Source organism: Puma concolor, chromosome B3 (genome assembly GCF_028749965.1).
Source record: "Puma concolor isolate L17-30 chromosome B3, mPumCon1.1.hap2, whole genome shotgun sequence".
Taxonomy (NCBI): domain Eukaryota; kingdom Metazoa; phylum Chordata; class Mammalia; order Carnivora; family Felidae; genus Puma; species Puma concolor.
This window is the reverse complement of record NC_141672.1, coordinates 74,749,779-74,768,961: the sequence shown is the minus strand read 5'-3', so window position 1 is coordinate 74,768,961 and position 19,183 is coordinate 74,749,779. Positions and strand designations below refer to the sequence as shown.

The window sequence follows — 19,183 nt, the reverse complement described above, 5'->3', positions numbered from 1 at the left end:
AAGACGGTGTGGAGTCCCCAGGAATGTGAAATGACAGATGTTCTGCAATTTACCCCAAAAAACCTTTGGAAAAAAAAGATGGAGCAGATACACAAACATTAACTATCATTAAATCTAATGACAGACACCTTCCCACATGCTCAGAAACCCTTGTAACAGAAAAACTTAACAAAATGTCCAACCAAGATAATAGCATTTCACCCTTTATCCAAAGGTAAGACTTCTTGTCCTTCTCCTTTGCTTCTAACCCCTCTTCCTCTAGCTTCCATTCCTCTGGTTGCTGCACCCATGTTGCTCCAGCCCTGTTCTTGTGGTCCACAGCACACCAGCAAACAGACACTATTCACTCTCCACACGGTCTTCTTGGAGGAGAGTATAAAGTGGCTCCAGCCTGGGTTTCCCTCTGCTGAGTGGCAAACACTTGTTGCATGGAAAGGCCTCAACTCTCCAACAAAATGTAGGCTCCGTGTCCTGTCCCACATGCCACAGCTTCAGCTTCCCCATGCCTGAGTTAGGCGGGTGTCAAGGACCACCCCCATCTTCAACTGCAGAGAACACACACTAAGCTTTCAGTGTGCCCTGAGAGCCCCTTCTCAGTATTTGTGGTTTATGTTGGAAAGTAGCTTCCTGTCCTCTCCCTGGAGATGGGGGAGTGAGAAAGTATCAGCGTTCCCCAAAGAAATCATATAAACCCTCCCAATATATCTCTTGGATAAGATAACTTCCCCCACCACAATGTTCCCTCCCCACCCATGATACTGAATATATCTTAGTATAATTAATCTTTTACTTTCCATCACATGTGTTTAGAGATTTGTCCATATTTACACAGTAGGGTTTATGACATTAAACTCCATTTGTTTGTAATTGTGCTATAGAACGTTATTTTATTATCTATTGCTACAGTGGCTTAAAACAACAAACATTTATTATCTCAAACAGCTTCTGAGAATCAGGAATCCAGGACTGGTTTATTTGGGTGTTTCTGGCTCAGGATCTCCCATGAGGTTGCAATCAAGATGTTGGCCAGGACAGTAGTCATCTGAAGGCTTGACTGAGGCTGGAGGATCCACTTCTAAGAGGGCTCACTTACATGGCTGAACCTCAGTTTCTCTCAGCTTATTTGGAGACCTCCATTTCTCACCAAGTAGTCTTCTCCATAGGACTGTTCAAAATATGGCAGCCAGTTTTCCCCTGAGCAAGAGATCTGAGGGAACAAGGGAGAAGGCATGATATCTCTTATGACCTAGCTCCAGAAGTGACATGCCATGCTCCTGCTATTGGTCACATGGATCAACCATGGTGCACGTGGGAGGAGACAAGAATGTGAATACCAGGAGGCAGGGACCACTGGGGCCATCTTGGAGGCTGGTCACCTTGCCTACTGACATCATCCTGCGTGTCCTCAGAGCTGTCAGTGTAAGTTGTGACACATGGATCCATTCCCCACAGAGTCGTATTCCATGGCGGGGGGAAATTCCTACAAGGTTTTGAGTGTGGCACGTGGTCACTGCATACCAATACCAAGTAAAGTCTGTGTCTCTCAGAGATCATAGTGAAAACAGCACCATCACTCTCTGTGGTGAGTCTGGGCCAGAGGATACATTTTCCAGGCAGATCCTGTTCTGTGCTTCTAATCTCCTGTCATAGTGCCCCGTGCTCTCTTGTGCCCTTACCATCGAATCTCTTATAAAAGAAGGCCCTGGGGGGGGGGGGGGATTGTGCCTGGGGGGCTCAGTCGGTTGAGCATCTGACTTCGGCTCAGGTCATGATCTCAGAGTTTGTGAGTTCAGGCCCCACGTTGGGTTCTGTGCTGACAGCTCGGAGCCTGGAGCCTGCTTCGGATTCTGTGTCTCCTTCTCTCTCTGCCCATCCGCCACTTGTGCTCTGTCTCTCAAAAATAAGTAAATAAATGTAAAAAATTTTTTTTTTTAAAAAAAGAAGGCCCTGGGGGGCCCAGCATGCAAACATGACTGAATCCTAGCAGAGATTAGCCTCAAATCAGGGTATTCCTAACTTCTCCCTCCCAACCCTGAAGTACCCTGGGATAAGGAGCCTTATTTGCAGTGATCAGTGTGAGAAATGAGACAAAGCAAGGAGGGGAGCGGCATTCTAGTTGGGGCAGAGGGTGTCTATCTTCCTGTCACAGAAGTGAATCCTAACACAGGAAGTCTTCAGTGGATGAGAAGAGAAGGCACCAAAAGCAAAGGCACAGAGTACACACGATACTCCCTACAGAGTACCTTCAAGGAATCTATGAATTCAGTGGTCCTGCGACATCAGGAGAAGAAAGGGGTAAGAGAAAGGAAACTTTCTTTTTTTTCTTTGTTTTAAAGATTTTATTCTTTAAAAAAAAAAAATTTTTTTTAACGTTTATTTCTTTTTGAGACAGGGAGAGACAGAGCATGAACAGGGGAGGGTCAGCGAGAGGGAGACACAGAATCCGAAACAGGCTCCAGGCTCTGAGCTGTCAGCACAGAGCCTGATGTGGGGCTAGAACTCACGGACCGCAAGATCATGACCTGAGCCGAAGTCGGCCGCCTAACCGACTGAGCCACCCAGGCGCCCCTTAAAGATTTTATTCTTAAGTAATCTCTATACACTACATGGGGCTTGAACCTACATCCCTCAGATCAAGAGTCACACACTCTATTGACTGAGCCAGCCAGGCACCCCAAAGAAAATTTCTTTTTGAGTCTAGAGAGAAACTGTCTGCTTGGCACTTATACTAACTTAAAAAAAAGAAATTACATTTGTGTTTGCATATCAATTTCTTACAGTTTTGGTTTGTGCAAATTCATTTCCCTGGGGGTAAAAATGAGAACTGAGAAGTAGGCCATGGGCTGAGATGGTACTGCCTGTGGAGAGGGGCAGTACTGTGTGATGATGGGTCTTCGTCTTAGTTACCAAAGGCTCGCCATGTCCGGACTGTGGAATCTAGTTTAGCCAGCCCCCAAACTTGGAGAGACAGCATTGCTCTTTTTATTCCATAGGTGAAGAAACAGTCCTGTGGAAGAGAAATAACTTGCTAAGTTGCTCTTAAAACTCGAGAGGAGGTTCATATCCAGACAAAGCTCCCATGATTTTCACCAGTGTTTTTCACTTTCTTTACAAACCATTATCAATTGTCCCTTCTCAGCAATACCTTTCAAGTTACTATGAAGAAAGAGCAATCTGAACTGATGCACCCACTTTGTGGGTCATTCTCATTTCCTGTCCTGACCTCCACTAGCATTGGGCTTACTGCCATTAACTGTTGCTGCAGGTGCTGGCCAAGGTGTAGTTTCCACAGGGGCCATTCCCAGAGAGGTCACAGTGAAGCCAAAAGAATAAATGGTGTGCCTTTTCAAACAGTATTTATTTGGATTAAAAAAAGTCGACCTGAGGCACCCCATTTTTTTAAAAAAATAAGTTTAGTTGGCACTTTTTTTTTTTTTTTTTTTTTTGCAATTCCTGTTGTATGTATTTGGACATATTTCTCCTTTACCAAGGTTTTCCTCCCCATTTCTTTTCTCCTATCTTGCCTTTTGTTGGATTAATGAAGTTTCTTTGGTTCTTTCGTTGGTTATAAGTACTACATGGTATTTCTACATCTATTTTTGGGACTCGGTGAAATTTTTTTAATTGTTTTTATTTATTTTTAAGAGACAGAGAGACAGAGCACAAGCAGGGGAGGGGCAGACAGAGAGAGGGGGAGACACAGAATCCAAAGCAGGCTCCAGGCTCTGAGCTGTCAGCACAGAGCCCGATGTGGGGCTCAAACTAATGAGCTGTGAGATCATGACCTGAGCCGAAGTCAAACACTTAACCAACTGAGCCACCCAGGCACCCTGAAACTTTTTTTTAACACCCATACTTAATTCTATTTTTCTATATAAGTCAAAAGTTCATTAAAGGGGTGATCCTGCTCCTCAACTAAAGACATAGAATACCTTATTTTCCCTCTGCAATTTTTTCTGACTTCCTTATTGTAGGCCTCTGGTATTTTAATACCTCTATGCTTTTAACCTCTCAATAGTTAGGATTTACCATCAATCAAGGATTAGATTTGCCAACATGTTTTATCACTCTTGGCCACTACTGCTTCTCACAGCCTATTCTTCCTTTCTGGCTCATTTTCTTTTCTGCTGAAGTAATACTTCTGAAGTTCTTTCAAGTTATTCTTTTTCTTTGATGTTTTGTGATAAAACTCTGATGTCTCCAGCCAAGGTGAGGATTGTCTTTAATTATGTTCCTTAATATTTGGTGTATTCTGTTAATTCTGGAAACCCTCAGCCATTATTTCTCAACAGGGCAATGTCGTAGAAGTATCAGGAAGTGGAGACAACATGACATGGGATGGTCAAGGAAATGTCTCTGAGGAGGTGATGTGGGAACGGAGATCTAAATGATGAGAAAGAGCCAGCCCTGGTGAGAAGAGTGTTCCAGACAGAAGGAAGAGCAAAGTCAAGGGCTTGGCAGGATTTGGGAATTGAAGGAAGGCCCCTGAGACTGAGGTGTGGGGAGTGAGGCGTGTGGTATGTGGCCGGAGGTTAGGTTAGATCAGAGAGGGAGGCAGGAGCCTGCTGTGTAAGGGTTCCTGAGCTCTTTATGGGAGTTTGAGTTGAATGCAACCCAGAGGAACCTGAAGTCCTGTGGATCACATGAGGGAAGGCTTGAATGTTTAGGGTAGTATTAGATTTTACAGACTAATAGTGCCTTGCTGAGACAGAACAGCTTGCTGAGGGGGTAGTGCTCTTCAACACAAGAAGCAATCACGACCCAGAGAAATTAGCTGCTCTGCCCAAAGACACTCAATGGCAAAGATCAGATTATAAACCAGAACTCCCAGTTTCTAGTCCAGGTTCTGTTCTGGGGACAGCAGGAAGGGAGATGGGGAGAGTTGGAGGAGAGAGGTGAATGAGTCTGCATTTAGATTCATTGGTCACCTAGGGCTGCGCTCTTCACTGGTGCTTTAGGACACCTCGGCAAGAACTTTAATTAGCTGTGTCTTGAATTCTTTAGACAAGTCTATTCTCCCTCCCCATGGCTGAGGACACTTACATCCCGAAATGATGCTTTGGGCTCTGTATCGGTTTAGAGCCTTAGCAGGAAATGAGTAACAACTCAAACTGGGTAATTGTAAATACTCCTTTTATTAAACTCCCTTCAAAGGTATGGTGGGGTTTAAGAAACCAAGTAGGATGGTGCAGTGCCCTGGGGCCTGTGATGGTGGAAACCATTGTCTCCTGTAAGTCTGAAGGGGTTTATTGATTTCCCATCAGTGCTGTAACAAATTACCACAAATCTGGTAGCTGGAAACAGCACAAATTTATTCTCTTACAGTTCTAGGGGGTCAGAAGTCTAAAATGGGTCTCACTGGATCAAACTCTAGGGCCATGTTTCTTTCTGGAGATTCTAGGGAAGGGTAGTTTCCTTGCCTTTTGTAGCAGCTTCTTCTAGACGCTATCTGTATTCTTTGGTCCATAGCCCCCTTCCATCTTCAAAACCAGCAGTGGCTGGTCAAGTGTTTCTAATGATGCCATCTCTCCACTTCTGACTCTTATGAGTCCTTCCTCCACATTTAAAGGACGCTTGTGATTACATAGGGCCAAACTGGATAATTCAGAATAATTCCCCTTATTTGAAAGTCAGGTGGTTGACAACCTTAATTCCATCTTCAAACTTAATTCTCCCCTTGCCATACAACCTAACATATTCACAGGTTCTGGGAATTAGGATGGGGACATCCTTGGGAGCCATTATTCTGCCAACAATAAAGGGGCAGACATGAAACAGTTACTAGAACCCAGAAGATGTAGCTGTGTGAAGTCATGCGACTAGAATGTGACCTTTGGTAGAGAAATGGGTCCCCCAAATTAGGAGTGGTAGATATCATCTGGCCAGTTTTCTATCTGGCCACAGTGAACCAGGAAGCAAAGGAAAGACTTATTGCACTGGTTGGGTAATCAATCCTGATTAGCATGAGGAACTAGGGTTATTGCTACACAAGGGGATAGTAAAGAGAATTTCCAGAACTCAGGGCCTTTATTTGGGTGTCTCTTAGTACTTCTATGTCCTGTAATAATCATGGGAATGCAGAAACCACAACCCACCAAAGGCAGGGAAAATAAAGGGCCAAAAGGTCTCAATCAACTTGCACCAGCCTAAATGCTGTCAGGGGAGGAGGGAAATTTAGAATGGGTGTGGAAGAGAGAGATGATGAAAATCAGATACGACCAGGGACCAGCTTACAATAACAAGTACTCTTGTTTCTGAATTTTTCCAGGAGTTTGCAACTAGGAACCACTTTGAGGGACTCTGATTCAGACCCAGACCTCCCTCTAGGGCAAGGAATAGGATATCTTGTACTCACGAGAAATGAAATCCCTACAATAATATAGTATAGGAGTCAATACAATGGAGAATGAGTAGATTGGAGTGGTAGGAGAAGTGGGTTGTATCTGATGCAAATCTATGTTCATCCTTAGATTTCCTCAGCACTAATAGCCTCCATGACTCTGTTGACACTACCAGAGGTTGATCATCACTCTCTCTGGGAACACTAAGTCCTTCACCTTGACCTCCATCATGCAGCTAGGCCAAACAGCCATGAACCCAGAGTTTCTGGCTCCTCCCACAACTTCTAGACTTAGGTGAAATGCCACATTGATTCTTGCTACAGAAAAGGCCACTTGGCAACCCGTGGAAGTGCTGGGAAGTTAACTTCCTGTGGACTGAGTCTACTAATGGAAAACAGGAGATGAGAGATTGGCAGATAAATTCCCCGTCCTCCTCCCTCCCGTGGCCTATTCCAAAGTGCCATTTCTCTCTGCAGCCTGTTTGGAGCAGAACCATCTGCCAACCAGACACGCTTGCTGAGTAACCTGCTGTGATCTTGGAGGCTTCTCATGAAGTGTCAGCCAGAATGACAACGTACCATTTCACACTTCCTCATGTCTTTTTTGCTTCACTTCCCCTTTCCTCATCTTTGCTGCCTTCCTTGTACTTCCCAAGTGGAATGGTTAATTTTATGTGTCAATTTGTCTGGGCCATGGTGCCCAGATATGTGGTCACACATTTTTCTGAATGTTTCTGTGAGGGTGATTTTTGGATGAAATGAACATTTGACCGAGTGGACTTTGGGTAAAGCACATCATTCCCCATATGTGGGTGGGTTTTGTCTAAACAACTATAGGCCTGATGAGGACAAAAAGATGACTTCCTCTAAGCAAAAGAAAATTCTATAGCAGATAGCTTTCGAATGTCAAATGTAATATCAAGATGTCCCTGGCCTCCAGCCTGCTGGCCCACCCTGCAGATTTTGGACTTGTTAGCCCCACAATTGCATGAGCCAATTCCTTTTTATTTACTTATGTATTTAGTTAGTTATTTTATTTTTTATTTTTTAATTTTTTTAATGTTTATTTATTTCTGAGACAGAGAGAGACAGAGTATGAGTGGGGAAGGGGCAGAGAGAGAGGGAGACACAGAATCAGAAGCAGGCCCCAGGCTCTGAGATGTCAGCACAAAGCCCGACGCGGGGCTCAAACTCACAAACCGTGAGATCATGACCTGAGCCGAAGTTGGTCGCTCAACTGACTGAGCCACCCTGGAGCCCCAGTTAGTTTATTTTAGAGAGAGAGAGTGTGAGCAGGGGAAAGGGACACAGGAAGAGAGAGAGAATCTCAAGCAGTCTACATGCTCAGCATGGAGCCTGATGCAGAGCTTGGAATCATGACCCGAGCTGAAATCAAGAGTCAGACGCCCAACTCACTGAGCCACTCAGGCACCCTGCATGAGCCAGTTCCTTAAAATAAGTCACTTCCTATATAAATATACATCCTACTGGTTGTTCTTGGGAGAACCTTGACTAATAACACCAAGTAAGGCTCTAGCTCTTTCATCTTTGCTTTAGCCTATGTTTTAGAGGGAATCAATCCAGCCAAGACAAGGTCCCTACCTTTCATGGACCTGAGACTTCATCTCCATCCCCATGTGAATATTAAAACCCCAGGCCGTAGACCCTAAGGGTCTATCGCCAGGTCTATACTCCACTGACTGCCCTAGTTTCTTCATCTTTCTTACCACACTCGCTTTGGGTTCCTTATTTTTTTCTGGGACTTGAGAATTTCTTATTATTTTATAATAAAATTTCCTTTTATTATTTCCTTCATTTTATTCCTCAACTAATAATGTTATACACTATTCAGTATCTCTTTGTATTTGTAGCAGGAAGGTAACCCTGTCTCTATATAGCACACTGACTGGATTTCCTCATGCAATTTGTCTTTGTACGTATAAAATTAGTAAACAATCACAAATTCTGTGTGTGTGTGTGTGTGTGTGTGTGTGTGTGTGTGTGTATGTCTCACAATTTCCATTGTATGGGATTCCTTTTTTTTTTTTTTTTTTAATTTTTTTTTTCAACGTTTATTTATTTTTGGGACAGAGAGAGACAGAGCATGAACGGGGGAGGGGCAGAGAGAGAGGGAGACACAGAATCGGAAACAGGCTCCAGGCTCTGAGCCATCAGCCCAGAGCCTGATGCGGGGCTCGAACTCATGGACCGCGAGATCCTGACCTGGCTGAAGTCGGACGCTTAACCGACTGCGCCACCCAGGCGCCCCTTCCTTTTTGCTAACTATTTCACTAGTGTTGGATATTTAGATTGATTTTCATTTTTACTATTAAAATTCATTTTCTGCTGAATATATTTATGGTTAAAACTCTTTAGTTATGTGGCATTATGCCCCTAGTATAGATTCCAAAAAGTAGAATCACCACATCAAAGAATATAAACATTTTAAAATCCAAATCGCTCTCATCAATTATGCCTTCATGTGACTTCACTCTAGACATCTTGATTGAAGTTTGGCATTGACTTGTCTCTTCCGACTTTGATCTGTTCCTTAAGGTGAATTCTTTAGATAGCTACTCTCATCCATTAAAGATTTCTTTTCACTGGTTTAAATCTCAGAGGGCAGTCATCTGCAAGTTTTATCTTTTTGGTTGTAAAGACACAGTTATGTTAATGAACAAAATATTCCACATGCTCTTAACATAGCGATTGCTTTGGATTACACCCTACCACCATGATATGTGTGTGGACATTTTACTTTTGCTTGCTAGAAAACACACTTCACAGCAGCATGGTTAAGGGTCTGAGCTCTGAGGTCAGATCTGCCTGGATACAAATCATAGCTCCACTGCTCACTTGTTTTGTCACTTTGGCAAATCATTTACCCTCACTGAGCTTTAGATTTTTTATCTGTCAAATGAGAATAACAACAGTACGTAATTCAAAAGGCTGCCATGAGAATTAATTGAGATAACACACCTAAAGCCACATCCATTAATTGGATACACACAAAAGAAGGACCACAACAAGCCCCCATAAGTGTAGCACTCTTTAAAAGTGTTTATTTACTTATTTTTGAGAGAGAATGAGTGGAGAAGGGGCAGAGAGAGATGGAGAGAGAGAGAATCCCAAGCAGGCTCCATGCTGTCAGTGCAGAGCTCAACACAGGGCTCGATCTCACAACCGTGAGATCAGGACCTGAGCCGAAATCAAGAGTCTGACACTTAACCAACTGGGACATCCAGGCACTCCAGGAGCTGTTATTAACCATCAGACTTCAGCACATGATGAATCTCCCTGTGGCCCCGGAGGTATCCTAGTGGTAGACAGTGGCTGTGGAGAGCCTGACTTACCCCCCAAGGCTCAGTTTGTCATCCCTCTTTTCTGCTTCTGCTTTTTTTTAAAAAATGTTTTTATTATTTATTTTTGAGAAAGACAGAGTGTGAAGGGGAGAGAGAGGGAGACACAGAATCTGAAGCAGGGTCCAGGCTCTGAGCTGTCAGCACAGAGCCCAATGCAGAGCTTGAACCCATATACTGCGAGATCATGACCTGAGATGAAGTTGGACACTCAACCAACTGAGCCACCCAGGCACCCCCCTCTTTTCTGCTTCTAACAGTACTTTACAGATTAACTAAGTGTAACATAATTATTTGTCTTATTCTATTTTCATTTTAGTGTTGTAAATTTTTTTTTTTAGTTTTTTAAAAGCTAAGGCATTATAAATACCACTAAAGTCCCTTTTTTTCTTAGGTTTTTAAACATTTTTTTAAATGTTTCTTTATTTTTGAGAGAGAGAGTGAGTGCACAAGAGGGGTGGGTAGAGAGAGAAGAGGACAGAGGATCCGATCATGATGCAAGTCAAAGTCCAATGCTTAACCCACTGAGCCACCCAGGCACCCCTCCAGAACTCCTTTCATCTTGTAAAACTCAAACACTATACCCGTTAAATAACTCCCATACTCCCTACTCTAGCCCTGGCAACCACCATTCTACTTTCTGTCTTTACGAAGTTGACTCCTCTAAGTACCTCATATTAGTGGAATCATACAGTGTTTGTCTTTTTGTGACTGGCTTATTTCACTTAGCATGATGTCCTTAAGGTTCATCCATGTTGTTGTCAATGTCAGAATTTCCTTCCTTTTTAGGCTGGATGATATTCCACTGTACATATTTACCACATTGTGTTTATCCAGCCACACTAAAGCCACTTTGACTACCCTCCTACCCTCCAACCCCTCTCCCTCATACCCAAGTTGATCACACTCATAAACTTAGTTTTTCCTTCCAGACTTAAAACATTTTTTTTTATTCAACTACTTGTACTCACAGAAAACGCATACAATATGTGTGGTGTTTTGCATAATCAGTATCAGACCCCATATGATATTTTGCATCTTGTACTTTTCACTTAATGGTTTTGAATTTATCCATGCTGATACATATGGATCTAGTTGCTCCATTTTAACACTGCATAATTTTCCATTTTATGTATACACTCCATGCTTTATTTACCCACTGTCCTATTGACCCCGAGGATTTGAGCCCAGTAGTTTTTGATGGCTTTCTGAAACTTTAAAATACATTAAAAATAATTTGTCCAGTTTTTTTAGTCCTCAGAGGAAGAGCTGGTCCTGGCTTTGTTTGTGGCTCTTCACGCTACAAAACAAAGGTTCAAAAATGTACGCACAGAATGTTTTACGATGTCAAGCTCCAGACAAATTTTCTGCCAGAGAGAGAGTCAACGACAGTCTCTGACTTCAATTCAGCAAAATGAGAAATGGAAATAAATTTTAAGGAGCACGTCATAAGTACCAGGCACAAATCCAGACTCTAAATATACTAAGCTATCAAATCTCATTCAATTAACAATAAGCCCATGAAGTGGGAAAAGTGTTGTTATCATACACAGATGAGGAAATGGCAGTGAAATGACTTGCCCAAGTCCTCACAGGGTTTTATGGGTGGAGCAAGGATTCAAAACAGAGCAGCTGTCTGATTCCATTGTGCTTAATCATTTCGTTATACTACTATATTGAAAGTAGAATTAGAAAAAAGAAATAATAGTTGCAAATTAAAAGTCAAAGGAGAATAAGTGGATTGGAAGACACTATGGGAAATGTTGTAGCACAGAGGGGCTCCTGGCTGGCTCAGTTGATACAGCATGCAATTCTTTTTTATTTTATTTTTTTAATTTTTTAAAATGCCTGTTTATTTTTTGAGAGAGAGAGAGAGACAGACAGAGAGACAGAGAACAAGCAGGGGAGGAGCAGAGAGAGAGGGACACACAGAACCTGAAGCAGTCTCCAGGCTCTGAGCTATCAGCACAGAGCCTGAAGTGGGGCTCGAACTCATGAGCTGCAAGATCATGACCTGAGCCGAAGTTGGACGCTTAACCCCCTGAGCCACCCAGGTGCACCTAGAGCATGCAACTCTTGATCTCAGGGTCATGAGTTCAAACCCCACATTGGGCATGGAGCTTACTTAAAATAAAGATTAAGAAAAATTTTTTAAAGAAGGTGCTGTAGCATAGAGAGGAAAAAAGAAAAGAAGACAAAAATAGACTAAAAGACTCAAAATACATCTACTGGACAAGTGGAAGCCTAACTTACTAAATGAAAGTAAACTAAGAGGGAAGATGTAGGAAGCAAGAAGCAATGGAATTATTGAGTTTTGTAAAACACTTTCATAAATGTAATTCTAAATTGACAGTAAATTTCTTAACATATTTGGTGTGTTATTTTGAAAGTGAAAAGAATCTCCATACAAGTAGTGTCCAAAATAGGGTGCATGTGTCCCAGAGGGTTAGCAAGGTAATCTTTTTGTGCTCAGAAAGAAAATATCAGAATTTTTCATCTTTATATATTTATCTATTTTTATCTTTTCATATATATTGTACAATTTACATAATACATTGGAAAGTGACGTGTGTCTATAATTTATAAATAAATGAATGAAGAAGTAAATATTGCAGATGGGTGCTCAAAGTTTATTAATTGGGTATTGAAATTTTTGGACACCATTTCTAGGCAAAATAACAAAAAAGAGGGGTGCCTGGGTGGCTCAGTTAAGCATCGGACTCTTGATTTCAGCTCAGGTCACGATCTAACAGTTCACGAGTTTGAGCCCCACATTGGGCTCTGAGCTGACAGTACAGAGCCTGTGTGGGATTCTCTTTCTCCCTCTCTCTGTCTCTCTCCTCCTCTCACTCTCTCAAAAACAAATAAAAAATAAACATTTAAAAAATACCAAAAAAGACTGGGTTCAGGTTTATTCAGTGGGAAATAAAAGTATGCTAATTTGGGGGATCTTTTCTGTGAAAGAATGGAAATACCAAAAAACCACAGAATTTATTAGAAAATTTTATGACTAAAAAAATAGTTTAAAAAAAGGGGCACCTCAGTGGCTCAGTCAGTTGAGCATCTGACTCTCAATTTTGGCTCAGGTCATGATCCCAGGGTCATGATCCTAGAGTCGTGGCAATGAGCTCCGAGTCAAGGGCCAGGTTGGGCTTGGAGCCTGCTTAAGATTCTCTCTCTCCCCCTGCCCACCCCCTCTCTCTTTCTCTCTCTCTTTTCTCTCTCTTTCTCATGTGAATGTGCACAGGGCTCTATCTCTCTCACTCAAAAAAAAAAAAGGTAAAAAAAGTTTTATCACTATATGCATGTTAAAATTTAAGGATACTTATCGAAATTAATGTAAATATCTAATACTTTCTGAACAACTAGAGGTAAAAAGATAAATCTTTATCAATCTGACAGTCAAGGAAAGAGGGGGAATAACAGAAGAATAAGGAATAAAGATGGTGTACAGTGGGTTGAGCCCCTTAAAAATATGTTCACATCCTAATCCCTGGAATTTGTGAATGTGACCTCATTTGGAAAAAAAGTCTTTGCACATGAAATGAAGCTAAGGATCCCTAGATGAGATCATCAGTTATCTGGGTGGGCCCTAAATCCAAATTAAATGTAGGGAGTGGAATGCTGGTCATATGAAGACAGAGGCAGAGATTGGAGTGATGCACCTGCCAGCCGAGGAATGCCGATAGCCACAGAGGCTGGATGAGGCAAGGGACAGAATCTCCTCCGGAGCTTCAGGAGGGAACTCAGCCCTGCCGACACCTGGATTTCAGACTTCTGGCCTCTAGAACTGTGACAAAAAAATTTCTGTTTTTTTAAGTTCACCCCATTTTGTAGCAATTTGTTCTAGCAACCTTAGGAAATTAATATAGATGAGAGAAAACACAGTAACATATGGCTGAAATAAGTCCAAATTTATCGATAATCACAAGCAAGTAAACTAATCTATTCAGACTAGCAGATTGGATGAAATAAAGCAATACAAAATCCAGTTGTATGCTGATGACAAGAAGCTGAGTGAAAAAAGTGGTTGCAAAGGTTGTAAATATAAGGGCGGAAAAGATATAGTGGTCCATTATTAACCGAAGGAAGCTAGAGTAGCAACATTATATAAGTCAGACCATATAAAATTCAAGACAATAAAGAATTAATGAGAATAAGAAATGATAGTACATAATTATATAGGGAGGACTCCACCAAGAGGTCTTTATTTATTTGTAAGTAACTTTAAAATACAAATAACAAACTGGAGAAAAGTATTTGCAACTCATCGGATAGGCTAAGGCCTTATTTTCCTAATGCATAAAGAACTTCTACAAATTAATAAGAAAAGACAGAAACTCTTAGAAAAAAAATGGGGAAGGGATATGAATAGATGTTCACAGAAAATGCTCCATTTCAGCAGTGCGGAAATGTAGTTTCAAACTATGCTGAAATACCATTTCTATTTCATTTATTTATGAAAACATTTTATTATTGAAGTATAGTTGACATACAACATTTTATTAGTTTCATGTGTACAACAGAGTGACTCCATGATTCTGTAGATTATGCAGAGCTCACTATGATGGGTGTGGTTACTATCTGGCACCACATTATGTTATTGGAATGCTATTGACTTTATTCCCTATGCTGTACTTTTCATCCCCGTGATTTATTTTGTAACTGGAAGTTTGAACCTCTTAATCACCTTCACCATTTTTAAATGATCAGATTGGTAAAGATCCAATAAGTTGACTCAACACTGGTTTAGCCAGTGTTTAGGGTGTGATGACACAGTTCCCCTCACACGTGGCAAGCAGCAGGGAAAATCAATACAACATCTGTGGATGACAATTTGGCAATATGGAATAAAATAATATCAGAATATTCCTCTTGACCTATCAATTCCACTTCTCCTAATTTATTCTACAGATACAAATAAAATGATGTATGAAAAAGGCTATTAATTATACTATTTATAAAAATGAAAGATTGATTACAATTTAATGAACAGTCATAAAATACAAATACTGTGTGTAACTATTAATAAGAACAAGGGGGCGCCTGGGTGGTTCAGTCAGTTAAGTATCCGACTTAGGCTCAGGTTATGATCTCATGGTTCAGGGGTTCCAGCCCTGTATCGGGCTCTGTACTGACAGCTCGGAGCCTGGAGCCTGCTTCGGATTATGTGTCTCCCTCTCTCTCCACCCCTCCCCTGTTCACACTCTGTCTCTCTCTCCCTCAAAAATAAATAAACATTAAAAAATTTTTTTTAAAGAATGAGGACCGGGGTGCCTGGGTGGCTCAGTCGGTTAAGCATCCAACTTCAGCTCAGGTCATGATCTTGCAGTTTGTGAGTTCGAGCCCCACGTGGGGCTCTGTGCTGACAGCTCAGAGCCTGGAGCCTGCTTCAGATTCTCCCCCTCTCTCTGTCCCTTCCCTTCCCTGTTCATGCTCTGTGTCTCTCTGTCCCTCAATAGTAAATAAATGTTAAAAAAAATTTTATAAAAAAAAAAAAGAATGAGGACCCTCGGTATGTAGTGATTCATAATCATCTCCAGTATGTATCATTAAATGAAGAAAGTAATGGACAGGACAGTGTGCACAATATGCCACTCTTTTATAATAAGGAGTTACAGCTACACAAGTACGATTTATAAATGTCCATAGCTGCTCATACATGCACAAAATCTTGCTGAAATGATAGGTAAAAAACTAACTGGTAACACTGGTTGCCACTGGAGGGAAACCCAGAGGCTGGTGGAGGGGAGTGGGAGGGAGACTGAGAACGAACCAACCACCAAACCAAACAACAACTACACCGAACCACACCATCATCCTCCCATCTCTATAGAATGGAAAAACTGTCGAGGGGCACCTGGGTGGCTCAGTCGGTTAGGCGTCCGACTTCAGCTCAGGTCATGATCTCACAGTTCGTGAGCTGGAGCCCCGCATCAGGCTCCGTGCTGACAGCTAAGAACCTGGAGCCTGCTTTGGATTCTCTGCCCCACCCCTGCTCATGCTCTCTTTCTCTCTCTCTCAAAAAAAAAATTAAAAAAAAAAAAGAAAAAAACTGTAGAGATAATTGGCAAAACTGAGAGCTGGTTCTTTTTTTTTTTTTTTTTTGGAGAGAGAGAGAGAGGGAGAACACACATGAGCATGTGAGCAGCAGGGGAAGGGGAAAAGGGCAGAGGGAGAGAGAGAATCTCAAGTAGGCTCCACGCTCAGCACAGGAGCCCAACTCAGGGCTCGATCCCACCCTGGGATCACGACCTAAGCCAAAATCAAGGATCAGACGCTCAGCTCACTGAGCCACCCAGGTGCACCAGGGCTGGTTCTTTGAAAATGACTGATAAAATAGAAAAACCTATGGGGAGAGCTGATCAAGGAAAAGAGAGAATGTACAAATAGTATTTGGTGAGCTGTGTTCATTGTTGGTCCCCACCTATTGTGTGTCAAGGCTGTGGGTGACTTCCATGTCACCTAGAACAGGTCAAGGCTTTCTTGGTAAAGGGATCACTTCCAAAGCCAAGCTGTCAAGAGAAGGCAGGAGTCCCCTCTTCTTCATCCCACAGAGGCATGCCTCAGTCCCCACAGTGTGCATCTCTTCCCCTTGTAACCTTCCCTTAAAAATGCAAATGTAGGAGCAACCTTATCAGTGAAAGAACAAACAGATCATTCGGCATCAGGAAAACTTGAAAAAATAAAAAATTATTAGAGAAAAGGAATCAATAGTTAATCAAACTCTGTCTTCTGTCCTCTCTCAATAAAAGGAGAGATGGTTTTAGAGATGTGTTTTACAAACTAGAAATGGATCATTTAAAAAAAAATAGAAACTGTTTTAGAGAAGAGATGGAGTCAGAGAGAGAGAGAAAGAGAGAGAGAACTATGATACTCATTTATATCCCCCCAATTTTGACATATTTGTGTTTTCATTTTCATTCAATTAAAATTTTTCTAATATTTCTTGTAAATCACTGTTGATGTGTGAGTATTTAGCAGAGCATTGTTTCATTTCAAGATGTTTAGAGATTTTCCAAATATCTTTGTTATTTACTTCTAGCTTAATCCTGTTGAGGAGGCCAGAGGACATGCTTGTAATATTTCAGTCTTGTTAAATGTGTTGGGATTTGTCTTATGGTCCAGGATATGGTCTATCATGATGAATGTTTCATGTGTGCTTGGGGAAAAAAATGTATATTTTGCTCTTGTTGAGCGGAGTGTTCTATATATGTCAACAAGGTCAAGTTAGTTGATAGTATTGTTCAGGTCTTCCATATCCTCATTGATTTTCTGTTTACTTGCTCTATCAATTACTGAGAGAGGGGTGTTGAGGTCTTCAACTATAAATGCGTATTATCCTATTTCTCCTTCTAATTCTAACAGTTTTTACTTTATCTATTTTGAAGTTCTGTTTTTAGATGCATACACATTTAGGACAGCTACATCTTCTTGCTAATGTGATCCCTTTTTCATTGTGTAATGTTCCTCTTTATCCCTGGCTTTGTTCTGAAGTCTATTTTTTTTTTTAATACTAATATAGCTCCTCCAGCTTTCTTTTGAGCAGTGCTTGCATGATTTTCCTTTTCCACCTTTTTACTTTTAAACCATTTCTTGTTTTTAGAATGAGTTTCTTGTAGACAACATACTTGTTTTGTCAGAGATCTGGCAATCTCTGTTTTTTAATTTAGGGTTCTCTCTGCCACTGTCCTTTACATCAGTACTAGGTGAAGGCCCTTGGAAAAGAGCTTGTGAGACACCCTGTGTCTGGGTGTCTACTGTTCTAAACCACTGGCTCTCAATCAGGGGCATTTTGCCCCCAAGGGATATTTGGTAATGTCTGAAGACACTTTTGATTATCACAACTAGGGGAGTGGGTACCATTGGCATCTAGGAGGTAGACGCCAGGAATGCTGCTAAATATTCCACAATGCCTGGGACAACCTTTGACAACAAATAATTATCCTCCCCAAAATATCAATAGTGTTAACGCTGAGAAACCCTGTTCTAAACTGCATGTTAGCCCACACTAGGCCTTAAGGAATTCATTAACATTTTAGCTGCTTTCTTCCTACCCACTTTTATGGCAGCCACCTCTTCCTCCCCTGCTTTAACAAAAGTGAAACAGTTCATGTATCCCATGTTTCTTTCGAGGGTCTTCTCAGTCTTCAGAATTCAGTTTGCATGGTTGCTTCAGCTTTCTGATGGAGTCTAGGAAAGTTACGATTCTGTAGATGATCTATTTTTCATTCCTAGGGTGGGAATTGATGTTTTCTTGTGCCTTTGTGCATTCTAAGTGGAAGCTAAACTTCCATTTGTTTGTTTTGAGAGAGAGATGGCATAAGTGAGCGAGGGGCAGAGAGAGAAAGAGAGAGAGAGAGAGAGAGAATCCCACGAGAGGCAGAAAGAGAGAGACAGTGAGAGAGAGGGAGAGAGAGGGAGAGCAAAGTGGGGCTCATGTGAAGCAGGACTCTAACTCATGAGCCATGAGATCATGACCTGAGCTGAAGTCAGATGCTTAACTGACTGAGCCACCCAGCTACTCCCTCACCATTTGTTTTTTAAATAATCAATTCTAAACCAGGATAAGGACAATTATCAACCAGTCTCAATGAGGAACATAGATGTAAAAATTCCAAAGTTGTAGTAGCAGTATATAGTATATAGTATATACAAAATAGAGAACAGCAGCTGGAAGTTGATCTCATCCCATGTTCAGAGATAAAAGGGTTAACCATTAATTCCATTATTTTCTGCAGATGAGTCCTTTTTTCATACTGAAATCTGATGGCAATTAAATTCTGATATTTTTCCAAGCTACTGTATGAAGGGGACGCTGAAGGCCATCACTATACAGTATACTGCAACATAAGGACTCTGCTGTTCACCAGTCCTGGTGCAGTAGTATATACAAAATAAATCTTGGCCATGTAGAGTGTATCCCAAGAATACAAGGATGTTCACCAACAGAAAATTTATCACCATAATCCAGTTTCTTAGGAGATCAGAGGAGCAATCCATATGATCATTTCAATAGAAGCAAAAACATTTTTTCTATAGAATTTAGTATCTATTCAGGATGAAAAAAAAACCTCTTAGCAGACTAGGACTAGAAGGGAATTTTATTAACCCAATATAGAATCCTAACAAACATCTATAATAAATAGCATTTAAAAATGAATCCTAACTATATTCCCATTGAAGTTAGTAATAAGACAAGGATGCCTGTGGCACCCCTACTATTCAACTATACTGGAGGTTTTAATCAATACAATAAAATAAGTGGAGGTAAGATGTAAGAATTCATAAGGAAGAGAAAAAGTCAATATTTGCCGATGCATAAAATCTATGACAAGATATTAGAATAAGTCAGCAGTTTTCTAGCTGTAAGATCAACATGCAAAATCAGTAATGTCCTACAACATAATAACCACTTAAAAATATTAAAGAGAAAAGGTACCATTCATAAAATCTTTAAGATATCTAAGAATAAAAATAACAT

At 41.1% G+C, this 19,183-nt stretch overlaps 2 long non-coding RNA genes across 2 annotated transcripts in view; one reads left to right on the top strand and one right to left on the bottom strand.

Moving 5' to 3' along the window:
• LOC147580065 (uncharacterized) overlaps positions 1–19,183 on the bottom strand; it is a 247,858-nt gene that overhangs the window by 57,402 nt on the left and 171,273 nt on the right. The window lies entirely within an intron of this gene.
• Positions 2,114–19,183, top strand: part of LOC147580066 (uncharacterized) — a 54,023-nt gene continuing 36,953 nt past the window's right edge. Inside the window, exon 1 of the long non-coding RNA XR_015252496.1 lies at positions 2,114–2,295. This is a non-coding gene — a long non-coding RNA (uncharacterized LOC147580066). The remainder of the gene's footprint in view (positions 2,296–19,183) is intronic.